We start from the raw sequence: 8,818 nt of genomic DNA on the forward strand, positions 1-8,818 counted from the left end.
AAATAGTTGTAGTCAGATAAGAGGCGTGTTGCCTGGGAACATGACGATCCATGTATTTTTATATTTAAACAATGCATTGTTGGCTAATTACCCAAAAGATTTGCAGTGCAACAGATTGTATCACACAACAATGACCTGAAAACTAATGTGTCAGAATCAGAACTGCTGATAGGAAACATGAATGAACAATTGCAAGTTATACATAAATAGCAATAAATAGCGGATAGATGAATTTGTATTCTTTGGTAGAATGTTTATTTAAAATATTTGGAGAAATTGTAAAGCATTCAACCCACTGGTAGAAAGGGGAATGGGACACTTGGCTGCGGCTATCTTGCCACAACCAATTCACTGCAGTAATCTCCCCATGGCCAACCAGGGGACAACTTGCCATGGCCAACTTGTCATGGACCAACTCGCCATGGAAAATTCTATGCGGGTAACTCAACATGATAAATGTTATTTGCCACTGTTTCTTGGACATTATGTCCATATATAAAAGAAACAGGAGCGGATAACATTTATCACATTGGCCGAACAGTGTTGAAAGCCGAGCTATAGTCAATGAAAAGCATCCTGACATAGCTTCCAGGTTTCTCCAGATGGGTTGCTACAGAATGTAAAGCAGTAGCTATGGCATCGTCTGTCGACCTATTCCCCCTGTAGGCAAACTGATGTTTGTTGAAGTCCGGTGGTAGGCATGTCCTAAGATGTGGGAGAACCAGTCTTTCAAAGCATTTCATCACTACAGACATTAATGCAATAGGTGTGTAGTCGTTTAGGCAATCAGTTGCTGTTTTCTTTGGGACTGGGACAATGGTAGCTGCTTTCAAGCATGATGGTACACAGGCCGTTTGTAAGGAGATGTCAAAGATCCCTGTCAGGACCCCTGCTAATTGATCGGCACAATTCTTTACCACTATCCCCAGCACCCCATCTGGGCCTGCAGCTTTGCTGGGATTCACAGCCTTCAATACAGCTTTCACGATGTTCATACAGGGTGAGTGGCTGAGAATTAGAAGGCTGGCCAGCAGAGGCTACGGGGTCTGGTCTTTTCACCTCATAGCGAGCGAAGATATTCAACTCCTCTGCCAACGAGGCATCGGTATTAACCGTGTTCCTTGTGTTGCCCTTATGGTTGGTTAGGTGCTGCAGTCCCTGCCACACTTGCTTTGGGTTGTTATCTGCTAGTGGTTCTCCACCTTATATTTGTATTGTTGTTTCACCATCCTAATGCCTCTTCTGAGATTTGCCCTGGCCTCTCTATATGTATCCCTGTCCCCTGCCTTAAAGGCAGAATCCTGGGCTCTCAGGAGTGTTCGTACCTCTGCAGTCATCCAGGGTTTGCAATTCCCATAAAACTAAAATCCATGATGCAATTGAATATCTTGTACTGGCCCTGCAACTTAAGCTCCATTGAATTCAGTGAAATTGAATTCAAGGTATAGAATCAGCTGCCAGAATAAATACGCTCGAGTACAGCTAGGTATTTATGCAAGATTAAGCACAGAAGCCACACATCAAGATGCAAACAGACTAGTTATTGTTCAAGTAAAAAAGATCTTGGTTTTTTATTGTGTAGAAATATGAATTAAAAATGGAAGCCCATCAGTGTTTCCATATATTTTTTTCAGGTTTTTTTTCTTTTCAGTCACATCAGCTCAACTATTTCTTCACTAGTCGATATGGCATTACTTTCCAAGTTTTTCTTGCCTTATGCATTCCATATTGTTGGAAATGTCACTTGTGAGGAATGACAGTAGAGGGTTTTTTTTCTACACAATAGCACTATGCTTATGACTTAGTTCACAATTCACTTTGATTAATAGTAATTCAGTTGATGAAATCCTATTTGTTGTGTACTGGGTTCTTTGCAGCAAGAAGGAGACGAGGTGAGAGAGTTCAGGCAGGAACATGCTTTATTGAATGCAGGAACTGACTGTTAACCAGGGCGTCTACGCAGCTATTTATACTCTGGCCACTAGGCGGCGGCCAATAGGTTTAAAGAAATCTATTGGCACCCTAGAGCCAACCAATGGTGGTCCTGGAGACGGCTTAAGCAATCTCACAGCATTCAAAACCCACGTGGTACACCTCAAGCAAACTAGGCCCAATACATTACACCCCTCCCCCCCAGAATGTACATACACTATAATAAAACAATAGTAGAAAATAAAATACAGCCATGTACAATTGTTTGCAATAGTACAAAACAATAGTAGAAAATAAGTACAACAGTGCACAAATGTTTGCAATAGTACAGATACTTTTCCTGAACAGGAGATAAGTACAGTAGTCACACAAGCACTTACAATAGTACAATACTTAAGAACAAAATCCTGCAAATAAGCTGGAGGCTTATGTGACCTTGTAGATCGCCTAGGGGATCCAGGCAACTCCCGGTCCACCAGCTTGCCTGCCGGGCTGGGTAGACCAGGACTCAAGAGTCCACGAGAGTCAGACTGACTCGAGTCCCTCTGGCTGGCCATTCCAGGTCAACCCAAACCAAAGTCCATTGTTGGAGCAGAGTTAGCACAGCGGCTGTCTTGATCGGGTTGACTTTCTCCATCAGGGGACCCATGTTGCACTCCTGGGCTTTGCCCATTTATGACCACCTCCCCATTGTTCTGACTGCTAGTCCTCAGGGCATGTGAATTGCCCCGCTCAGCTGCTGGTTTCTGGCTCTGGGAATTGACCCATTGTGAGGTCCTCGCTTTGTGGCCATTCTGGGAACCTCTTTCACAGCTTATCAATATGGTGGCGAACGACTCACCTGCCATCCAGAGCCAACTCATACAAGAGAGGGCCCGAGGCTTTAGCAATTTTACCTGGCACCCACAAGTTCCCATGCCCATAGTTCTGGGCCCACACTCCATCACCAACTTACAACCCCCTTGGAGGCTTTGGGCGAGAGGCGTCTGCTGCCACCCGGTCTGGGTGCAGCCTGTCCAGTTTAGAGATGAGTCTTCTTCCCCAGTGAAGCTCTGCTGGGCTCTTATCTGTTGCTGTGCAAGGCATAGTGTGCTGGCAAAGCAAAAAATCAGCCAGCCTGTGGTGCCAATCTCCAGTCACTATGTGCTTGAGTGACTCCTTTGTAGTGAGCACCATCCGTTTGGCCTGCCCATTACTCGAAGGGTGAAAAGGAGCCGATGTAGCATGTCTTATGAGGTTAGTCCTCAAGAAGGCTTGAAACTCTGCCGCTATGAACTGGGGCCTGTTATCGGATACTACGACGTCCGGCAGCCCGTGTGTTGCAAAAAGCTTCCTAAGCACCTGGATGGTCCTAGCAGTAGTCATACTTGTGACTGGAATAACTTCCAGCCATTTAGAGTGGCTATCAACCACTATCAAAAATTGCTGTCTGTGAAAGGGCCCAGCGAAGTCGATGTGAATTCTCGACCAGGGAGTGTGTGTCTCCTCCCATCTGTGGACAGGAGCATGTGGCATTTCTGGTCTGGCCTGTTGACACGTGTAACACCCATGTACTTGAGCCTCGATAGCCTTATCTAACCCAGGCCACCATAGGTAGCTTCGTGCCAATGCCTTCATCCGGATGATGCTCAGATGTCCCTCATGCAAAGATTGAAGTACCCTGTCTCTTAATGAACTGGGGACAATGACCCTGCTCCCCCATAAAATACAACCCTTGTGAGCTGAAAGCTCATGTCTACATGTGAAGTAGCTCTGGAACTCAGGTCCAGGACTGTTTTCAAGCCACCCTGTGTGAATCCAGGATAGCACCCTGCTTAAAACCTTGTCTGCAGCAGTTTCTGCAGCCACATCCCCAGTATGGAGGGGAAACTCAGGCAAATCCTGAATGGACAAAATGCGAGCTGCTGGAGCTGGATCTGGTTCAATCTGTGGCAATGGCAACTGGCTAAGGCTGTCTGCATGGCCCATGTCTTTACCGGGTTTGTGAACCAGCCTGAAGCTGTAGGCTGACAAGATGGACCATCTTAAAAGTCTCGGGGACAGGATTTGGGGTTTCTGCCTATCTGTAGTAAATAACCCCAACAATGGCTTATGGTCTTGAAGACCGTGAATTCCCTGCCATACAAGTAATCATGGAATTTCTTCACCCTGGCTACAATGGCCAAGGCCTCTTTGTCAATTTGCGTGTAACTGCACTCAGCAGAGGACAATGTCCTTGAGTAATAGGTGATTGGGACTTGAGTCCCATCACTTTCCAAATGACTTAAAACAGCCCCTACCCCATAAGGGGATGCGTCACACGCAAGGCATACAGGCAATGACTCTTTAAAGTGAGTGAGCACTGAATTGGAAGACAGTAGTGACTTTACTGCCTTAAAACTGCTTTCGTGGACCCTGGTTCACCTCCATGGGGTGTTTTTGTCTAAGAGCCGTTGTAATGGCTCTGCCACTGCGGCCTTGTTAGGAAGGAATGCTTGGTAAAAATTGAGGAGGCCCAGGAATGTCTGAAGCTCTCCCTTTGATCTGGGGCTAGGTGCCAGCTGAATGGCCTTCAGCTTGGACCTGGAAGGGTGGATGCCTTCAGCATCAATATGGAAACCCAGGAATTCAGTTGACAGAAGCCCTATGCTACACTTGTTCTTTTTAAGTTTAAGACCCACTTCGCGGAACTGTTGAAGGACGGCCTTGAGCCTCCTTCCAAGCACCTCAGTGGACTCACTGGCGATGAGCACATTGTCAAAGTAGGGGCAGACCCCCAGAATGCCCTTGAGCATACGCTCCATAACACCTTGAAAAATGCCAGGGGCTACACTAACCCCAAATTGGAGGCACTTTACTTTAAAAGCCCCCCTGTGCGTTACAATGGTTTGTGCAGCAGCTGAGGCCTTGTCCACAGGTAGCTGCTGATAAGTCTGTGCCAAATCTAACTTCGCAAAACCACACCCCCTTGCAGTGATGCCAAGATGTGACTAACGATTGGCACCAGGTACGCATGCTGCTTAAGTGCCTGATTAATGGTGCACTTGTAATCAGCGCAAATCCTGACATCCCTGGTGGTCTTAAGTGGCATGACAATTGGGGTTTTCCATTCACCCCCATCTATGGGCTGTAGTACCCCTTGTTCAACTAGCTTATCTAGCTCAGCATCTATCTTGTGTTTAAGCGCAAATGGCACTCTTCGAGGTTTGATCCTGATAGGCATTATGGCAGGATCAAGATTAAAGGCTATCGGAGGGGCCTTGTACATTCCAAGGCTAGAGTCAAAAACATCCGCGAACTCCTCGCATACTGACGCTAAGTTTGACGTTTGTGTCTGGTTGATTCCAGTGATCTGGATGCCCAAAGCATCAAACCAATCAAGCCGTATCAGGCTTGTTCACTGACCCTCCACTACAATAATGTCCAGAGGCCCTAAAACCCCTTGAATTTGACGGCCAGTGTGGCCTTGCCCTTGACAGTGACTTGAGAGTTCTGGAAGTCGGTCAGGATGATGTCCGATGACCTAAGCTTGGCCCATCTCTTGCTGCAGTTGCAGATGAAATGGAAGTTTTCGAGTGAAATGATGGACACGGCTGACCCAGTGTCCAGTTCCATCCTGCAAGGGATGCCTTGCAGCTTGACCTGAAGTTGGAATTTGGGCTTAAGGGGGTGGCGAGCTCCCATGCAGCAAACACTCTGGTGGCTGAAGCAAAACCCTACGCTAAACTGCCCTGGGGCCCCAGTACCTCTCCTGATTGGAGCGTCCAATTGGCAGTCCTTCTGGTGACCTCTACAGACTGAAGCGATGTGGCCGGTCTTCCTGGAGGCCCGACACGTGGCTGTCTAGAACCTGCAGTCCATGTGTTGGTGGCGGCTGCCACAACCCGGACACTGAGTGAAGGGACTTGCCTTGTAAGTAGTCCCTTGTTGTTGGTTGTTGTGCCGTTGAAGCTTGTCCACTTCGTGGTTGCTTTCCATGTCTTCTGTGTGTTTGTTGTCCTTGTGGTGGATGGCCTCCTCATGCTGAGTGCTTTTGGCGGGCCGCATGGCTTTCATGGCCCCGCCGGTGGCTTCATCCACCATGATCTCCTTCAATGCTTCCTGGAGTGAGAGAGTCTCTTTGGCAAAGAGTTTCTACTGCAGCTCTCTGCTCCAAAGTCCACAGACGAGTCAGTCTCCAGGCCTTTCTTCTAAATCGGTGAATTGGCACAGATGTGAAGCTTGTCTCAAAGCCGTGAATAATTCTGTGGCTGTTTCACCCGGCTGCTGAACTCTCTGTTCGAATGCATGCCTCCAAGCTATTACCGAAAGCTTGGACTGGAAATGGTCGCCAAGCCGTTTCTTCAGGTCTGCGAACGTTACAGACTCCAGCTGTGCCAGTGCAACCAAGTTGTCCGCGATGTTGAATGTTGCAGGCCCACAGACGCACAGGAGCATTGCGGCCTTCAGGCCGTCTTCGGCGACTTGGTTGGCGCAGAGGTAGTTTTCGACTCTTGAGATGTACGACGACCATCTCTTCAGGTGAGTGACATCAAATTCTTCCAGCTTTCCGACCTTTGCCATCTCAGGAAGTCTTCATGGCTGGGGCTCGTCTTCTTGCTTGTCCAGCTCCTTTGTAGGCCCAGGGACTGGTCCACAGGGCTGGTGGCGCTAGGGTGGCTGTGCTAGGCCGAGCAAGGGGGGGGGCAACGCTTTCCCTGCCAGGTGCTTTGGCTGGCCTCACCCCCTAATGACTTTCAGCTCTTCTGAAGGAGCAGGATCCCACCTTTGTCGCCAGTGTTGTGTACTGGGCTCTTTGCAGCAAGCAGGAGATGAGGCAAGAGAGTTCAGGCAGGAACATGCTTTATTGAATGCAGGAAATGACTGTTAACCAGGGCATCTATGCAGCTATTTAGGGTGGCGGCCAATAGGTTTAAAGGAACCTAACGCCGCCCTAGAGCCAACCAATGGTGGTCCTGGAGACGGCCTGTCTGAGGACCCGGCGACCGTTACCCAACTCCCTGCTTAAGCAATTTCACAGCATTCAAAACCCACGTGGTACAGCTCAAGCAAACTAGGCCCAATACATTACACTGTTGTTAACTGATGATATTGAGACAAACATCACTTTAAATAATAACACAGTTTCTCTGATTTTGATGGGGTAAATTATCTGAATCCAGCCAAATCTATTTTTTTTTATTCCATTTATCATAGTTAAGGAAACCATAGCTTATACTGTATGTGAACTCAATCACTAAAGGACTAACCATTTAGTCCTTTTATTAAAAATCCAAGTTTAAATACAAAAATAGTACCAAATTGCCTGGCGGAATTATGCCAAATAATAGATGAATTCATTTGGGAAGTGGCTTATAGGGCATTTTATATTAACATGGAGAAGTTGCTTCTGGGACCCTACTTGCCTTTAATGTCCTAGGACTACCTTCAGTTATCTGCCTTATGCCCAGGAACCTTTGAAAACAATTTACTTGAAAGGTATCCAATTAGCTGATTTATGAGATTTTAACTTGCTGGTGTACTTCTTCAAGTATTCTTCTTATTGTATAAGTGGATTTCAATTATATCCATTTTCTTCCAGCTAGTATAATCTGTAGTCAATTTTACTAGATACAGGAATGTATTTGTAAGATCACCCCAGACATGACCTGCAATTTATCTTATCTCCTTGCTCCCTAGTACAGTTCTCCATTACTGCATTGTTCAGGTCTGATGGGTCATTAATTTGCATTGGAGCTCTGCCTTTCCAGAGGACAGATTTTACAAGGATACTGAGGTATTTTCTTTTTTCTATGCAAAAGCTATCCTACTGCATTCTAATGAATATCTACTGAAATTGTTGAAGGCATTATCTGGAGATACAACTTTTTCTTTTTCTTCATGAAGGGATTTTATTATGCTTAAGGTTGATGTTAGTAATATTGATATTAATAGTGATACTTTGTAATCATCTTTGTTTATGTGCAAGCAGCTTTGTAGGTGCTTTATATTGGGAAATTAGTTATATAAAAGCAAATGTTTCATGCTTTAGGTACAGGGGATTGCTTACATGAAAAGAGCATGGTAAGGGGAGGGGGAAAAGGAGTTATGGTGGTGCCTGGGTTGTTGTGTATGAGTCATCATCTAGGAATTATTTTTCTGTACCTTTTGGTTCCTAGTACCAAGACCAGATCTCTTTGTTCTGAAGGGGTATAAAAGGTGGAAGACATCTTTCCTGGTTGTTGCCTTCATCTCTCTACCAGCCACGAAGAGAGATGTGGCCACCCAACTCTATTTTGATCAAAATAAAAGTTGTTTGCTTGCTGAAACCTCGGTTCAGGAGTTTCTTTTGGCTCTTTTAAATTCCTGAGTAATGCTGGGGCAATTGTGAGGCTAAGTGTAAAACCTTACATCCAAATATGATACTTTCTCAGATGAGTGCCTGAAATCAGTTTGTAAACGAATAGAAAGGATTTCTTGCTATTGGCTGTGTTTGCATGATATATCAAGGTCAAAGGAGCCAACCACGTGGTAAAATGATAAAGACAGCCTGAGCCAACCACGTGGTAAAATGATAAAGACAGCCTGTGTGATTTGTTAATAGTTCAATGTATCATGAAATTCTATAACATTTGAGTTGAGCCGGGGAATGCATACCAACATAATTATGGTTAGGTCAGTATGTCTTACAAACATACCCATTATATTATGCCACAAATTGATTTTGTTTTGAGGATACCAGGTAATATGACATAATAGTTTGAAAATAGTTTATTAAATAAAGTTATCACACCTTCTTCTTCTTGTGCCATATCCGTTATCGGATGTTGGGGATCCTGTTTTTATCAGCAGCCGCACGAAAAAGTGCTGCTGAGTTTTGTCCACTGAACTACTTATCCCGTATTTTGACTTCTTCTGTACTTCCACC

The sequence above is a fragment of the Vipera ursinii genome (genome assembly GCF_947247035.1).
Source record: "Vipera ursinii genome assembly, chromosome: Z".
Lineage (NCBI taxonomy): Eukaryota > Metazoa > Chordata > Lepidosauria > Squamata > Viperidae > Vipera > Vipera ursinii.